This window comes from Sus scrofa, chromosome 3 (assembly GCF_000003025.6).
Source record: "Sus scrofa isolate TJ Tabasco breed Duroc chromosome 3, Sscrofa11.1, whole genome shotgun sequence".
Classification (NCBI taxonomy): domain Eukaryota; kingdom Metazoa; phylum Chordata; class Mammalia; order Artiodactyla; family Suidae; genus Sus; species Sus scrofa.
This window is the reverse complement of record NC_010445.4, coordinates 98,238,841-98,256,780: the sequence shown is the minus strand read 5'-3', so window position 1 is coordinate 98,256,780 and position 17,940 is coordinate 98,238,841.

The window sequence follows — 17,940 nt, the reverse complement described above, 5'->3', positions numbered from 1 at the left end:
AACCTTTAGCTGGGGAACAAAAACAGCCAGGCTCAGTCCTACAGCGCAGAGAGGGGCATTTGCAGCTGGGGGTCTAGAGAGGGTGGAGTGAGTAACAGCCAGAGGCAAAGTCATCCCACCCCCAGATGGCCGTTTACTTGTCACCACCTGTCTCCCTGGAAAACATTCAGTTCCTGGGAAAGTCTTGTCCCCTTCCTGCGGAAGCCAGACCCATACCTGCCCGCCCCAAATTCTATGTTCTTTCCACTCCACTGCACAGCCAGCAATGCCCAGGTCTGGTGCATGGAAGAAATGCATTCACCCAACCGAAGCATCAACAGAGGAGAGAGGTGGGTCCTTTCCAGGGCTGGGGCGAGGGGCCGGGTAGGAAGCAAAACGAGAGGACCTGTGTTGCTATTAGTCCCCCAAGAGACTCCGGAGTAATTCTGGCCAGCCTTTCTGCTCACCGTGTGATCTGGGCTGTGACAATTCCCTGAGCCTCCATCTCCTCATCTGCAAATTTCCGATTTATGATATCTGCTTCCCAGGAGCTTTATGGGAATTGAATAAAATCATGTACATTAAGGTCTTAGCCAGTGTCAGCAAACAGTAAGCACTTAGGAAAAACTGGCTGAGACTGTCATTGTTATCGTAATGATGGAGCTGAGCTCTCCAGCTTCATCCTCAGCCTGGCCTACAAGAGTATCCAGGGCAGCTGGGAGGACCGAGGCACCAATGGACTGGCCCCCATACCCCACCTCCCGCAGCCCCCACCAGGGAGCCCTCGGGCGCCTGGAGGAGGTGGAGCCCGGCTCCTGGGTCAGCGCCCTGGGAGTTGAGTGTGTGGCAGACAGAAAGAGGAAGAGGATTAACATGAAAGCAGAAAATGGGATTAGGAGGCTTCAGGATATTGTGCCCCCCCCCCAACCTCTCCCCACATCCATGACAACAGCTTATGACTTTCACTCTGTGGCTTCTGGAGGCCGGAGCCTGGGAGGTTGGATGGCCCCCTGCTCCAGAGAAGAGCCGAGAAGAGCCACTCGGAAAGTGGCCTCAAAGCACGAGACTACTCAGTGTGCTACCAAAGGGCCCAGTTGCCATTACGTGCACTTTCTCATCTAACCCTCCTGGCAGCTCTGCGAGACAAATGATAGTCCAGAGAGGTGATGAGCTGGGACCCAAGCCTCTGCCATGGCTGCGGAAGCCTGTGATCCTTCCCCTCTACCCACAGTCGCACCCAGGAGCACAGCGCGCCCCCCGCCCCGAACCTGAAAGATCAGTGAACCGCTCAGATCCGCCTCTTCTCTTGGGAAGGATTCCCAGACTCACTCTCTGCCTGTGATGGGAAACCCAAAGGACAATTTGAGGAGACCAGGTCCACCTTCCTGGTCTCATCCCATAGGGTGAGGATGTCCCCAAGAAGCCTGACCTTTTTCTGTCTTTTTTTTTTTTTTTTTAGTCTTTTTTATTTTGGGGCTACACTCTCGGCACATGGAGGCTCCCAGGCTAGAGGTCAAATAGGAGCTGCAGCCACCAGCCTGCGCCAGAGCCACAGCAATGCCAGATCCGAGCCGCATCTGAGACCTATATCACAGCTCACGGCAACGCTGGATCCTTGACCCCCCAAGCGAGGCCAGGGATCGAACCCGCACCCCCATGGATGCTAGTCAGATTCATTTACACTGAGCCACAACAGGCGCTTCCGAAGCCCAGCCTTCTTAAAGCACCTGCTGAGGTGGCTCATGGAGGGCTTTTCTTTCCCTCCATCAATTCCAGTGAATTCAAGCCTGTGCCACCCCCTTGGGTGGAGAAAGCTCCAACTATGTGAAGGAGATGGACCACGACATTTTTTAAATTACCTCTCAAGCTTTAGCTGATCCTTGATGACCAAGTAGGGCTAAGTTCATTTTCTCCCTATTCCAGAAACCAGAGCCAGGCCCCTTTCAGCCCCACCTTTTTTAGGATGGTGATCCCTTGTCCTCCCGTGCTCATCCTACCCAGCCCCCAACATCCTCTCACTTGCCCTTTTGCTGGCCTCATTCCAGCTCCAGGGTGCAGTGACAAGACCACCCCCCCATCATTCAGGGTCCCAGCAGGAGATGGAGAGCACAATGAACATGAGATATATTACAGATGTGAGGGTACAGGGGAACCCCATGGGATAGCAGAGCAGTTAGCATCTCTACCTGAGGGGGAGAAGTGGGATCTGCTACCAGAACCCAGAAGAAGAACCTAGAAGTCAAGTGACCCAAGGACACAGCCAGACCAGATGACCTCACAAGGAGGGAACCCATCTCCCTTCATTCGCCTTCCTCCCTTCCCGCACCCCTCCATCGCCTGCCGGGCTCTCTATTGCCAAGCCCACCTTGAAGCCAGAGGGAGCTTGAGGTAGGTCTGCAACTGTCAGGCCTCTAGGACAGCAGGGTGAAGGCGGGGAGAGCCGACTGGGAGGGGCAAGAGGGATACACCAAGCACTCCATCCCACTTCCTGTTTGTGCTTTTCTCGGCCACAAGGGGAGAGCAAGAGAAGAATTTTTCTTTTTTGCTCCGCATTTCTTTTTTGTTGTTGTTGTTTTTAGGACCACACCTGTGGCATATGGAAGTTCCCAGGCTCAGGGGCTACATCTGCCACCTACACCACAGCTGAGGGCAACACCAGATCCTTAACCCACTGAGCAAGGCCAGGGATCAAAGCTGCATCCTCGTAGATACTAGCTGGGTAACCCACTGAGCCACAGTGGGAACTCCATGCCCCAGTTCCATTCTCAGATATCCAGCTATTTGTTGTTCTATTTGGATAAAGGAACACATTGAGCCCAAACCTTCAGGGCCTCCTCTGCAGCATACATTTGTATCATCCCCAAGGAGATAAAACTTGGTTCTTGGGAGATAAAAATCTTAACTATCACAATGGTTTGTGGCTCTCCAAAGGGCCGCAGTTCATAAACAGACATGCAGTATAACTGTGCTATTAAAATTAGGGGAGTTCCACGGTGGCTCGGCAGGTTACGAACCCAACTAGTATCCATTTGGATGGAGGTTCAATCACTGGCCTCGCTCAGTGGGTTAAAGATTCGACATTGCTGTGGCTGTGGCATAGGCCAGCAGCTGCAGCTCCAATTCAACCCCTAGCCTAGGAACTTCCTTATGCCGCAGGTGTGGCCATAAAAGGCCAAAAAAAAAATTCCATTAAGGAAACAAATTATCCTTACAGTACTGAAGGGGGGACCTAGAAAAATAGGTTAAGAAGTTAAGTACTGGATTAGAGTGACCCCAAACCCTTTCTTGGGCTGTCACTGAAAGCTTTGAATCTATCACTCATAAAAGTACAATTTATATTATTTTCTTCAAACGGATGTATACATTTATGTGTATTTCTGTACCGTTCGTAATAAAAACAAGGTGCAATTGGAATTATTTTTCACTTAACGTCTTATTCAATGTACCTTGTCCATGGTGAATGCCTTGGACCACACAGAGCTCCTGCATCTTTCTGCAGCTTCCAGCCTTTGGTGTGTATTTCCCTACACAGAAGAGCTGAGATCATTGGCAAGCCAGAAGATTTCAAGGCACACTTACACTTCTCTCAAGTGATCAAGACAAAATATTTCTTGAGTGCTAGTCACCGTAACGAATAATAAAAATCAGACATAGTGCCTGCCTTTTAGGAGCGCCTCACGTCACGAGAGATGTCACAAAGATGAACTAATTCAGCAAGGTACTATATGAGCGGTGACCATAGAGCAATGAGGCCAGTTTCCAGGCGTGGCTTGTGAAAGCAAAGGGCCTGAGCATCACATCTCAGATCACCAAGGGCCAGTTAACCTGGTCCCCCAGGAGCATCCCTTCCCCACCAGGAGGCCCACTGTTAACACTTTTCCAGCCAGAGGAAGGCTTCCCCTTACTCTCTATTTCTCATCTGTAAATCCGTTCCCTTTTGTCACCCGACATTCCCCCCACATTCCCATGGCGACTCACCAGGCTTTGGTGTGGAGCCTGTCAGAGGCTCCTTGAAAGTGTAAATAGAGTGTGTCTACTGTTTCCCCCCTTATCCATACACTTCTTTGGCCCTTCAAAGAGCTCTAGTAGATTAGAGAGGCGCGATTTCTCTTCACCAAACACAGGCTGCCTTTCCACAGGAGGTGGAGTTTCTCAAGAGCTGCATAATCCAGCCCTTAGGTTCTGCTGACTCGCCTGGCATGGAAACAAAATGTGGGGCCCATTTCCCAGAAGCCCTTCTGGTGCCCTTCAGGTCTTCAGCCACGGAGGTCAGTCTCAAGAAAAAAGTTCTGATTTTGTCCCACCTCTCCATGACATCTACCTTCTTATTTCTTTGGGGAAGGACACGTAGGCAAAATAAAGCACACTTTTTTTTTGCTTTCCATTGCTGGGAGATTTAAGGCACGGTTATCCATCTGAACTGGAACAGGAGACACTAGTGAGGTTATCTGTATCGCATTTCATTTTATGACATATCACCTTGTTTACACCGCTCTTTAGGTTGTTTATAGGATATGGATTACCTTTAAATGCTCTGGTCTTGTTTAGTCATTTTTTTTCTCTCCCGTCAATAAAAAATTTTAAAGGCAGCCATTGTTCTAAGAAATGACTATTGTGCTTGCAGCACCAAGATACTTTAATCGGGAAAGACAGTTTGTCTTGCATCTCGGCCTCCCATATCTTTTTGAGCCCAGCTTTGAGGCTCTGCAGAATTTGCTGACTCCACCATTGAACTATGCAGCATTTTGCTGTTCTTAAGAGCAAATGAGTTTCTTCTTTAAACATAGGCCTCTGCTTGGCATATTTAGTACTATTTGACTTGGGTCTCAAGATAGAGCTGTTCCTGGAATGGACTTTACATGCTGAATTTTTCTTTTTTAATTACCCACACTCCTATCACATATGCTGAAGTGACCTTTTTTTTTTTTTTTTTTTTTCCTAGAGTCTCTCCAACAATTTGCTGAGATGAAGAGATTTATACAGGGTCTTTTCGGGTTAAGAATTTATAGGTTAACTCTTTCATGTGCAAGTCATTATATAACTAGTTCATACTACTGAAAATATATTCCCAGCAAATAATTCAAAATACGGAAAGAGTCAGGTGCACACAGATGTTCCTTGCAACATTATTTAGAATAAGAGGAGTATATAGCAATATGATAAAAATGTAAATTTATAGTGTTAAAAGAAAAAAGGAGGTTGTGAACCCAGGCATATAGCTATGTAAAAATGCACGTGGAAAAAACTGAGAAAAATCCATACACCTATTGTATATAGTTGTGAAGACACACAATTTTGCAAGGATGACAAAATAATTAGGATCTTTAATTCTTCTAACCTCTTCTTGTATGTTGTTACGTTGAGTGATTAATCAGAAATGACTGCAATAAGGTCACTGTTTCAATGGATTAAAAAGGAGTAGCTCAATCTTTGTACTTAAAGTGGGACTAAAACCTCTCTCCTGGTTTGTTTATAAACTCCATTTAAATTGGACTTTGGGGGAAGTTCCCTTTTGGGTCAAGTGTAGTGGGTTAAGGATCTAGCACTGTGGTGTAGGCTGCAACTGTGGCATGGGTTCAATCCCCGGCCCAGGAACTTCCACATGCCACAGGTGCAGCCAAAAAAAGAAAAGAAAAGAAAAAGAAAGAAAGGTAAATTGGACTTTTAGAAAGTCAGTTCCACTAACTCTCTGATTTGTAAAAAGTGTCTGATGGCTTAATACAGGAGTTGAAATCACAAATGACTGTAAGATCCAGCAGGGAAGAGAGTCCATGATGCCTGGCACCATCCAGAGAACTCGGGCCTGAATGCATAGGTATTTCAAGGGAATTGGAGTTTATTGAGAGTCTCCTGATTTATGCATTTTGGCCACTTATCGAAATTCAAAAATAAAATAAGAGACGTTTGTGGGCCAAACAGAACATGTCTACAAGCTGGACTCAGCCAGCTTGGCGGCCGGTTTGTGACCGCTAGCATGAAGCCCATTTCTGAAGCTACAGCCAACGGCCTCCAAACCTCCCCCTGTTCCCCTGTTGACCCTTTCTCGGTGACTCCTGCGCCACTTCTGGCTTTTGGATGAGGGCGATGGAGGATATTAGTCCTCAAAATTATGAAGGCTTATGAATCTGTCCCTACTTGGAAGTACCTCTCTTGCCAGGACAGGAAAGGTGGTGACATTCTTCATATTAGTTTGTGTCTCTGTCTGTCACTTACATTTAGTGTGGCTGAAAGGAATGGATTTGATGCTGTTCAAATGTGCCCGTACCATCCTTGAGACCTTCAATGGTTGCCATATGGTGCCAGCTGTGCCCAGGCTCTGTTTCCAGCTTGTCGTCCCTCAGATTTGAGTGCTCACTGTGTTTAGCACTGTGTCTTCCAACACCACTACCCTGACACCAAGATATAACCCCCTCTTCTGCTCTCTCTCCACCTCCCCTGTCTCCCCCTCCCTCTCATCCCTGGATGCTCCTTTGGCACCATGACCCACCACGGAGGGACCCTCCCGGCTCTTATGCCACCATCTGCTTCTGGTCTCTCATGAAGGGGTCCAGGCAACATTTACTTCTGGAAAACGACCCTTTTTCCTGCAGTGACCCCACTGGCTTTGCCACCCAGATCTTCCCACTGTTCTCTGGAATGTTTGACCCTGGCCTTGCAGTCCTGACGCTCCAGGGCTGACCATCATGCCCAGTCCCTGCTATATCATGGACCACCCGGCCCCACAAGGTCAGTGCAATATCCCTGCTGCCCTGGGCCCCTGGCACACTGCACCAGCAAGATCGTCTAGGCATTTGTGCCTTGATCAATTAATCCATTAGCCCATAAATAAACAAATGAGTTGAGGCTCCCCAGGTAGCCTGTTTGGCTTCTATCTAGAGAAGAGCTCCCTCCTTCCCCATCTAGGACATATTGTGGTTTCAAAGGCCTATTAGTTCTTGGTTTATTTGGGCACTGCAGATACTGCCAGATGTTTACTTTTAAGAGAATTACACTGCTCCTATGACTTGGAGGAGGGAAGGGGGAACTCGGGGCTGGGGGCGGGGTGGGCAAGGCCTTCACAGCCCAGTCACTGGGGGCTCCTTCCCTCTCCCCTCCAGATGTGGCCCAGCCCCCACCCCATTTTGCCAAGTCAGCAGATCCAGACTATTCCAAGCATGGAAGACCCTGCAGGCTCCAGAGCCCAGGCAGCAGCACACATGGCTCACCATGTGGGGCACACGTGTGTAACTCTGAGGTCATGCCTGGGCTCTACCAGCCCCCGTGATGCTCTCAAGAGGGGCTCCTCACCACAGAGTCCCCTTCTCGCTTTGGCTCCCCTTTGATACAGCTCTTCCTTTGACAAGACCAGAAGGCAGATTTGCCTTTTGAATGATCTGGACCATCTATAAATGACGCTTTGGGCAGTGACGGCTGTGGTCCAACCCCAAGACTACGCTGGGAACCCCACAAAGCCTGATCTATTTTGCAGCTACACCCTGTTGCCTGATCCCATCACGATTTGCAGAGCCCAGTAGGATTTGTGGGATCTTGTGCTTCCAAGGGAAGCTGAGGCTGATAGCAGAGGCCAGGACAAATATTGGTTCTTCTCATTAGGGTCTGAAGTCATCTGAAGACATGGCAGGCAATTACATACAGTCCATACCCCTTTGATGGATGGGTCCTGCCCCCACATTTCTTTGCCACCATCATCTCCACTGATGGACAAGGAAGGCTAGCCTTCTCATTGATCCCGTCTGTCCTCCTTCTCCCTCTGCCTTCTTGGGCTCTATCTAAAGGCTGAAAATATCCTCTCTTTTTCCTTTTTCTTCCTGGTGCCCAGAAAGCAAGATGGAAATGCAGAAGCTCATAACTAGCCCGGCTGGAGGAGTCTTGCAGAGAAGAGACCCTAGGATAGAGCCACACATATTTATTTGAGGACTTATGATGTGACATCATACAAGTCAGATTATAACTGAGTAGGCTATGGCCCATGAACTGGATTTGCTTAAGACTTCCTAGGAACTCAGAGTTCCCATCATGGCTTAGTGGTTAACAAACCCGACTAGGATCCATGAGGATGTGGGTTCAACCCTTACATCCGGCATTGTCGTGAGCTGTGGTGTAGGTTGCAGACGCGGCTTGGATCCAGCATTGCTGTGGCTGTGGCATAGGTCAGCAGCTACAGCTCTGATTTGACCCCTAGCCTAGGAACATCCATATGCCGCAGGTACGGCACCAAAGACAAAAGACAAAAAAAAAAAAAAAGGTTTCCTATGAACTCTACCCCTCCCCTATCTGAGCCATTTACCTCAAACTCAACAATGATTGCAGGGCAGACTACCCTGATAACTTTCATAAGAACTTGTTTTCCCAAGAATAGGAAGCAGAAATCAAAAAATGTTGTCTCGATATGAAACTGTGAACTTACCCAGTTCATGCCTTTATCCAGCCCCCTCCACCTCTATCCTTTGCCTTCTCCATTCCCTGGGGGGCGGGGGAGAGAGAAAAAAACATAGTATATAATTATTCAGTTGGAAACGGAAATACTCCAAATCCGGTGCTCATCCTTCCTTTCCCTCTCCCATAGTTAACACCTAAGCTGGGCTAAAGCAGGATGATCTTCGCCACCGCCTCCTCCGGGAAGCCCTTCAAAGACTCTTGCTACCCCCAGGGTCTGCTTTCCTTTCCCACTTGTTCTCATAGAGTCTCTGGCCCTTCTGAGACGGCAGACCCATCAACATAGGACTTCTATGTACACATGAGTATTCCGTTGTCCAGCTTTGTTTAACAACGTTACTACCCAGTGACTCTCCTCTCCCTGAAAACTTTATGGAGCCAAGGGGAGGGACACAAGGAAGAAGGGCCTGGGGACACACAGGGAGAAATGGGGGATGTATGGCTCTGGTGGCCCATTCCTTAAAGTGACTAGGACTGAGTTTATTCCAGCATTTTCTCAGAAAAGGAGCAGGAAATATCTAAAAACTAAGAAGTGTCGGAGTTCCCGCAGTGGCTCAGTGGTTAATGAATCTGACTAAGAACCATGAGGTTTCGGGTTTGATCCCTGGCCTTGCTCAGTGGGTTAGGGATCCGGCATTGCCGTGAGCTGTGGTGTAGGTCACAGATGTGGCTTGGATCTGGTGTTGCTATGGCTGTGGTGTAGGCCGGGAGCTGTAGCTCTGACTGGACCCCTAGCCTGGGAAGCTCCATATGCCACGGGTGCAGCCCTGGAGAAGACAAAAAAACAAAAAAAGTAAAAACTAAGAAGTGTGGCCTTAGCTTCCACCCATCCCCTGTGGGTCCCTTGATCTCAGACCAGGGACAGAGAGTTGGTGACAATAGAGAATGCTGCTGGGACATTTGGGTAGAGTTCATGGGCCACCAAGGAGGCCTTCTGGTCTAGTGGTTATGAACTTGACCTCTAAAGTCAAGCACACTGGTTCTGAATCCTAGCTCCATAAACAATGCCCTGTGGGATCTTACACAGATTCATTTATTTCATTTAGTATTGGTTTCTTCCTCTGCGAAAAGGAGATATAATAGTATTCACCTCCTAGAGTAGTTGTGAGGTATACATATAGTAATGTTGGTAAGTCATTGAGCCTGCCGCATTATAAAATATTATTATTATCTTTTACACTATTATTGTCCTGATTCTCTCCAAGAGGTCCTGAGGAAAGATCACCACCTCTCTGGGGGTCAGTGTGGCCAGGCCCATCCAGCCTCCCCAGCTGCATTTTCAGCCAGATGTGGCTCTGTATGTAGGGCAGATGAAACAGGCTTCGAGGACCGGGACCAGACCGGACCACCCATCAGGCTGGGGAAGGTGCTGGCAGGACGGCCTCAGCTGCAGCTGCTGGGCCGCCATCCAGGGTGACAGGCAGAAGGCAGTGCTCGAGGGTGTGGAAAGAGACAACAGGTGGCAGCTGGGCAGCAGTCGGCAGCTGGAGAGGCAAGTGGTGGGTCTTCTAGCATTTGGTAACAGGGTGTTTCTACCAGCAGGTGGACCACAGCGATGGGTAATTCCAGAGGGGTGTTCTGAAATCCAAGCGGGCAGGCGGCATCAAGAAAGTCTGTCAGCAGATCCCAGCACCCACCAAAGGCTACATCTGGTGGGGAGAGCCCAGGGAGAGCAAAGCAGGGCCCCAGGCCTAGGACAGATGAGTAACCAAGACAAGGCTGCAGGCCCAGGACCCTGGAAGAAGTAGCATGGCCAGAACACAGCCTCAAACCAATTCACAGGACAAGAGAAGGTCTGCATGGGCTGACAGTGGAGCAGACCCTGACCTGGTCCAGCCTGACCCCTGATCCTTGGCCCAAGCCAGGGCAATGGGGGCAGACCTGAGACTGCCATTCCCCACAATGCAGAGAGGGAAGCTGGTGGTCATTTCAGGGTAACTCAGATTTCTCTTTTATACACACACACACACACACACACACACACATTCTCTCCATTCCAGTTTTTCTGGTTCTTGCCCTTTTGACTATTTCATCTCCCCCAGATCTTACTTGCTGATAAAGAAGAACCAAAATATGTAGAGTCAATTTTTTTTTAATGAAAAGTCCAGTCCATCAGGGCCTAACAGCTCCCCTGACAGTCACATGGCAAATGACTTGTCACCAGGTGCCTGCTCTGACCACAACTGAAAGGAACATGCCTCAGTGGTGAACAGGCACTGGACCCCAATCAAGGAAGGATGGCAAGAGGCCCCATGGCCCCTGGCTTGGGTTTGGCTCTTGCCTGTCTCTTCTTTAGGCTCAGTTAACAACTCCTCCATTAACTCTGCTCCAGACCCATGTCTTGCCAATGACCCTGAAGACTTTTCTTGAAGGCCAGGAAACTTAAGGATCAGGTTCAAGGTTCATCTATGCTAGACCCACACTCTTACAGACATGGAAACCTAACGCAGATGCATCTGTGAAGGCCATTAAGCCTCACACTTTCACATCTACCTTAGCCCCTAAGCCATATGTACACACACACACATTTATACTGTTTCTCAACCCATGCATATTCTTTTTTTTTTTTTTTTTTTTTTTTTTTGCTTTTTAGGGCCACTCCTTTGGCATATGGAAGTTCCCAGGCTAGGGGTCAAGTCGGAGCTACAGCTACCGCCCTATGTCACAGGCACAGCAATGCCAGATTCAAGCAGCATCTGTGACCTACACCAGAGCTCATGGCAAGGCAGGATCCATAACCCACTGAGTGAGGCCAGGGATGGAACCTGTGTCCTCATGGATACTAGTTGGGTTTGTTACCGCTGAGTCACAACGGGAACTCCCGCATATTCTGAATCACTGGCTTTCAGAGTGTAAGGGCACAGCAATGGGAGTGGCCCCATATCAGGGGACCACATAAGGACAGTCGTAGAGCACCACACCCCCAGCCTCAGGGCATTCAGCCACACTGTTCCTTCACCTGTCCTGGCCGGGTGTCTTCCGGCTCAGCAAGATGGTCTAGGAGCTAGTAACCTGGACCTGGTAGGAACAGGCCCGGGTGCCTTCTCCATTTGCTCTCAGCTGCAGAGTTTGGTTACTGTGTGTTTAACATTCTGGTCCATCTAGAGCTGAGCTCTCCAGACTCCATCTAGAGCCAGCATCCAGGACTCCAGGGCTTCCTGGCTACATAAAATGCAAATGACCAGTGATGTCAGTCAGAAGAAACTGGATAGACAGAAGAGGTTACACAGGTGATGAAAGAGCTAAGACGCTACACAGGGATGCTCAGCCAATCCAGACCTGCGTGACACCAGGGAGCCCCTTCTGCCCCAGGGCTGGAGGGAGGCTGGAAAGAGAAAAAGTGAGGTCACCAGAGTCTAAAGCCAGGGCTGGCCAGTGGGAATGGCAACCACAAAGAGTCATCTGATACAAGCTGGAGCCGTAACAAGATCCAGCTTCTGTCAAAGACACCTCAGGAAGCAAAGAGAAAGAAATACCCTAACATCTCCCCCACCCCATCACTTTCTAACCTGCTGCCAGGCATCCACTTGGCAAACTCACCTGGAAACCAAAGGGGCAAAGAGCCTGGGAAGCATAATTGCTGTAGAGCAGCCCATGAAGGTCAAGCAACCAGTCTGAGGGCAAACAGGCAATAGACCACTGGCCAAGACCAGTAGCCCTGGATGGGCCAGTGTCCAGTGTCTCTATTTTAGAGAAATGCTAGCTCCCCAGGAAGCAGCCTCCTCCATAATCCTCTTGGCCACACAAGACGGAAATGGGTCAGCTGTCTTGATGCCTTGCTCATGTGCACTTCCAGAAGGTTTTGTTTTATTTTGTTTTTCATTTTTGGCCACACCACAGCATACGGAGTTCCTGGGCCAGGGATCAGATCCAAGTCGCAGTCACCACCTAAGCTGCAGCTGCAGCAACGCCAGATCCTTAACCCACTGTGCCGGGCCAAGGATTGAACCTGCGTCCTCATAGATGCCAGATTCATTTCCACTGAGCCATGACAGGAATTCCCCACAGCCTCATTTCTGATCAAATGTTGTCATTTGCTAGGTATAGCATTTCAGTGTTCCTTGTGTCCTCCGATGGCCTACAAGTTCTCCATGGGCAGGAGTTCCAACCGCAGGGCAGAGTCAGCCCAGGCCACCCCTTACCATGCTGCACACACCCTTTACAATGGGGGTCCTATGCAGGACCTTCCCCCTGATTACAAAGGTGCAGTGCAAAGTGAAAATATAGAGCTCCTTGTTAAACGTTATTAGAAATTTCAAGATGATCGTAACAGTGCATTGAACCAAGCAAGGGAGCCTTCTAAGTGTGGGATCCCATGCCACTGCCCTGGTCCTATGTGGTGGGAGTGGTAGCTGGCCCCTAAAGATGCCATCATCAACTCCTCTCCCCTCCACCCACATCCACTTCCACCTCAGGAGGTGGAGTCCAGGTCCCTTCCCTTGAGCGGACTAGACCGACAGAACTCAATGGAAATGACTCTTGTAATTCCATGTCATAGGCCTTGCGAGGTCTTCCTGACCTCTTGAACACTTGCCCTTACCCAGCCGTCATGCTGGGAGAAACCCAAGCCACACAGAGAAACTATGTGTAAATCAACAACCCTCAGCTAAGCCCCCAAGCAGACAGGCAGGGTCAACCTCCAGTCAAGTGAGGGAACCAGCCTTCGCTGAGACATCAGATTGAAAACATAAGGGAAACCCCAAGCCAGAACCACCCAGCTGAGCCTGGTCAACCTATAGCACCATGAAAAACAGGTGTAAATCGTTGCCTTAAACTGCTAAGTTTTGGAGTTCCCATTGTGGTGAAGCAGGTTAAGGATCCAGCCTTGTCTCTGCAGTGACTTGGGTCATTGCTAAGTCTCAGGTTCGATCCCCGGCTTGGCACTGTAGGAAGAATCCAGTGTTACGGCAGCTGTGGCATAGGCCACAGGTGTGGCTGGGATTCAATCCCTGGCCTGAGAACGTCCATAGCCCTCGGGTGTGGAAAAAAAAAAAAAAAAAAAAAAGACTGCGGTACTACAAAAAAGATTGTGGTACTACAATAGATAACTGGAATGTGTTCCAAGGGGTGGCATTCACTTGGAATAAAAGGTGAATGTCCTGGCTTGTGTATCTTGACTGAGCTGAGCACATAGTAGGAGCTCAAGAGAGGCTGAGCACTGTTCACTGTTGGCACCAGACATGTGGACCCCCCCAGACCCAGGATGTGACGCTCCCCCCAACCCCTGCGGATGTCCTTTGTGATGAAACATTTGCCATCTGGTTTCAACCTGACATCTCGCTGGCTGAAGAGGATGCGGATACTGCTGTCTCCAGAGATTCATGGCCACTTCCTCCCAGCCCATTCCGACCCTTCCCATCTCAGGAAATGAAAAGCAATTTCTCCCCAGGGCCTGTTTACCCCTAGCAACATAACAGGGTTTCAAAAACCAATCTCACAGCCAGTTCCAATATCTGTCTTCACTCTAATAATAATACAGATGCTGCACCTGCCCCCGGATTCCGTTTTCTGCTCTTGTGTTTGTTCATTTGGTTCTCCAGGATCTTCAAACATCTGATTAAATTTCATGCTTCAGATGAAAAGTTCTGAAGATGGAAGATTATCAGACTTTGTAACTTTCCTCAGCCCTCCTCCCTGCTCAGGGGATTTTTGCAACCCTTCTTCTCTTCCTCCTCACCCTCGGCCTCCCAGAAGTGCCCCTGTGCCCTGGGAGTTCCTCTTCCAGCTGCCAGTCACACTGTCCTGTCCTGGAGCCCCCGACATGGGCAGCAGCTAGAGGAGGACATCAACTCAGCTTGCAGCCCGAGGCTGACAAAAGGTGTGGTTTGGCCGAGGAGGGACTCTGTCTATGTCAACTGGACAAAGAGGGATCTGAGATCCCGGCTACCATGACACTCCCTCCCTCCGGTTGCTATGACCACACATGTCCCTGCTTTTCATAACACCAAAACTCTCCCAAAATTCACCCCTCCTTGAAATGGGCAGATGGCACAGGCCAAAGCAAGTCACCACAGACCCAAGCACTGAGGCTGGGATGTGCAACCACCGGGGTGGGAGTGGGGATGAGGAGTGGGGTTCCCCAAGCCCGAGTGTCCCACCTGCTCACAACTGCCCCCCTGCCCCTCCGGGAAAACAAAAGCACGTGATGGAACCCAGGCTATGCTTCATCTGCACAGCCTGACCCTCGTTTTTTGCTCTGCGAACACAAATCGCCACTTCAGAGATCTGGGTTGCAAGCTTGTGCCCATTTACTGCATTACCTGCAAGCAGCACGTTGGGTTACCAGGTGGGCACTGGTCTCAAGGCCAACAACGCCGAAGCAGCAGGAGACAGTTTGGAGGTAATAACTAAGTTCTGTGCTCCTAGGAGCTCCCTCTGTCCTCCCATCCCCCTCACTCACATTCAAGCAGCCAGGCTGCCTCAAGGGAAGGATGCGATAGGGAGAAAAAGGAAAATACAAGCTTTGATGTCTGGGCAAGATTAAAATATTTAGAAGAAACATCTTGAGTGAGAGCAGGGTTTCTCCCCACCCTTCCTCTATGCCCCCGAAGATAAACAGTAAAGATTCCTCTGAAATGGTGTTGGGGAAAAGAGACGGGGGAAGGTGATGAGAATAGAGGGGCTGGGGGGCCCTGACCTGCAGAGCCCACACAGATGGGAGGAAGAACGTGCTGGAAAAGGGCCTCTGTGAAGGTCACTGTGGCACCCAGAACCAGCACCCAGGGGCCCCAGGCTGTCTTTCCGATGGCTCCCTGGTGGCTCTTCCTTCCACAGCAGTGGAAAGCCATATGCAGCTCTCTTTCCACCCAAGCACCCCACCTCCAGCACCCGGATCCCTGAATCCTCAAGAAAAGGAAGTTGGGTCCCCCCCCACCACCTGCCATCACGCCCCCACACACACCTGCTGAGAATGAGCTCAAAACCGCCCTCACCCAAAAGCTGGAAGAGAATTAAACCTCCCCTGGTCGCAACGCAGGTTGAGCAGGCTGAGAGCGTGCTCAGTGGCAGGCACCTAAGGAAGGCTTTTCACACCTAATCTTAGTGCTGGAACGTCCTCCACTCACCCTTAAAAGCAGGACCCAGACTGAGCCTCTCTCTAAGGCATTTGGGACAGCACTGCTCAACCGCACAGCGCAGTTACTCTTTCCTCTGTATCACGTGCGTCACCTGGTCTCCTTTCCATCATTCTGCTGTTACACTGCGATGTAATTATCTACAGCCAGGTCTCTATCTGTTATTGGACTGGAACGCTTTGGGATCAGGGCCCAAGTTTTACTCACGTTTGCACGCCCTGTAATTGGCACATTATGGGACCAAACTAATGGTTCCATTGAATTGTCCACCCAATTCTCTCTTTAACATCAAAGTCAGGATTCCTCATTAAAGCAGCTCCAGAGCAAAGGAGATAGTCCTATAAAGCAAGAATTAAGGAAAACCCAATTTGGGCAATCCTCATCAGATCTCACCTGTTCCTAATCTTTGCCCAATTTTTGCTAGAGAGGTTCTGAAGTTTTCACCTTGATTCTTCTTCTCACTCTCCTCGAGCCCCTTACCCCTGGGCCCCTCATTCTGCGCTTGGGCCAGGCTCTCACCTCTTAATTTATTGACAAGAATAAGAATATATGATATGAACTTCCTCAAATTCTCATCACCTTTCTGAAATGACCAGCAGAAGACGTGGGAGCAGGGGAAGCCTCATATGCTGCATAGGTGAGATTGATAAAATCGTACTGGAGGGCAATGGGGTGATGTGTGTCAAAATGTTTAATGTGCAGAAGCTTTGTCCTAGCCCTTCACCTTCTAAAAGTTTGTTCTGAAGAAAGAATTGGACATGTGCACCAAGAAATCCACAGAGATGATCTTTGCAGGGTTGTTTATAAAACACAGCCTCCTAGCCTGGTTTTGGTGCCATCTTTGCTGTCTGGGATTTGGCTACTTGTCTTTCGATTTCTCTTTCTTCTCCCTCTTTCTCTAACATCTCAAAAGTCCCCACATCCCACCCTAAAACCTCCTTCATGTCTCTTACACCATCCAATTTCTTCAGCCTAGCTCAGACCCTCCGTGAACCACCTGGAGACTATCAAATTGGCCTCCTAGAAGAGTATCCTTGTGAAGGGCAAGCAAAATAGTGAAAGACCCTGCAGGGAAGAGGAGAGAGCAGCTTATGGTGGGCTTGCTGGCTCCTGGCCCCTGGGGCTCCCTGACTCCCACTCTGGCTGTGCCGCTCTGCCTAGGCATGGGCAAAATCCTTTGTTCCTGGGTTTATCTGAAACAGATTAGAATTTTTCAAAAGGGACTTTGTTTTTAAGGAAAGGGAGATAAATTCTGACATATGAAACATTTTAGAAATGAGTTTGTGTGTTTCCAGCTTAAAATAATGACTACCTGGCAAGATAGCTCTCCCCTGGAAAAGCTCGCTGAAGTCCCAAGCCCCAACTCCCTGTCCTTCAGTTCCTCTTCTCTTTGCCATTGGGATGACTGAGCCCACAAGCTTGACCTTGGATGAATAACAGAAAGCCCATCTTTCTCTGTAGTTGTCGTCGCCAAGAGCATTGCATTTTATAGTAAGCTGTTTTTTGCTTTTTTGCTTTTTTGCTTTTTAGGGCTGCACTCACAGCATATGGAGGTTCCCAGGCTAGGGGTGGAATCAGAGCTGCCCCTGCCGTCCTACGCCAGAGCCACAGCAATGCCAGATCCAAGTCTCATCTGTGACCAACACCACAGATCACAGCAACATCAAATCCTTAACCCACTGAGCAGGGCCAAGGATGGAACCTTTATCCTCACAGATACTAGTCGGGTTTGTTTCCACTGAGCCACAACAGGAACTGTCTAAACTTTTATTTTTGAAAAGGTGACCCCCGAACATGTTTAAAATGTTTTTCAAAAATACCAAAATATATACAGTGAAAAAAACTTGCCCCCTTTCATCCCTAACCTAAAGGATCATCCAGCTCCTTCCCCCAGAGGCAGACCCTGTTCCCCAGGCTGCGGGCGTGGAGAAGTGTAGGCGGAGCACACTCCATGCCCTGTTCTCCTCCTTGCCTTTCTCGTTCACTTGTCTTAGAGATTATTCCATGACAGCCGCACAGTCAGCCTCACTCCTCCTATCAGCTCTATGGAGAGACAATAATACAGACATAGAGTCACCTCTTGATGGGTATTTAGCTTGTTTCCCATCCTTGGAAACTGAAAACCTGCAGCAATCAACATCTCTGTAGATTTCCCTTTGTACATCTATCAGTTAGGAAAATGCTAGAAATGGAATTTCCAGAGCAAAGCAAATGTGTATTTACAGTGGGGATAGATATTCCCAAATTGCCTCCAAAATGGTTCTTCCAATTTGCACTTCTACCGGCCATACACGAGTATTGGTCTCCTCCCAGTTATGCCAATCATCCACCAAACTTTTTTTTTTTTATCTTTGCCAATCTTATAAAAATGCTGTTTTGGGGAATTCCTGTTGTGGCTCAGTGGGTTAAGAACCCGACAAAGTGTCTGTGAGGAAGCTGGTTTGATCCCTGG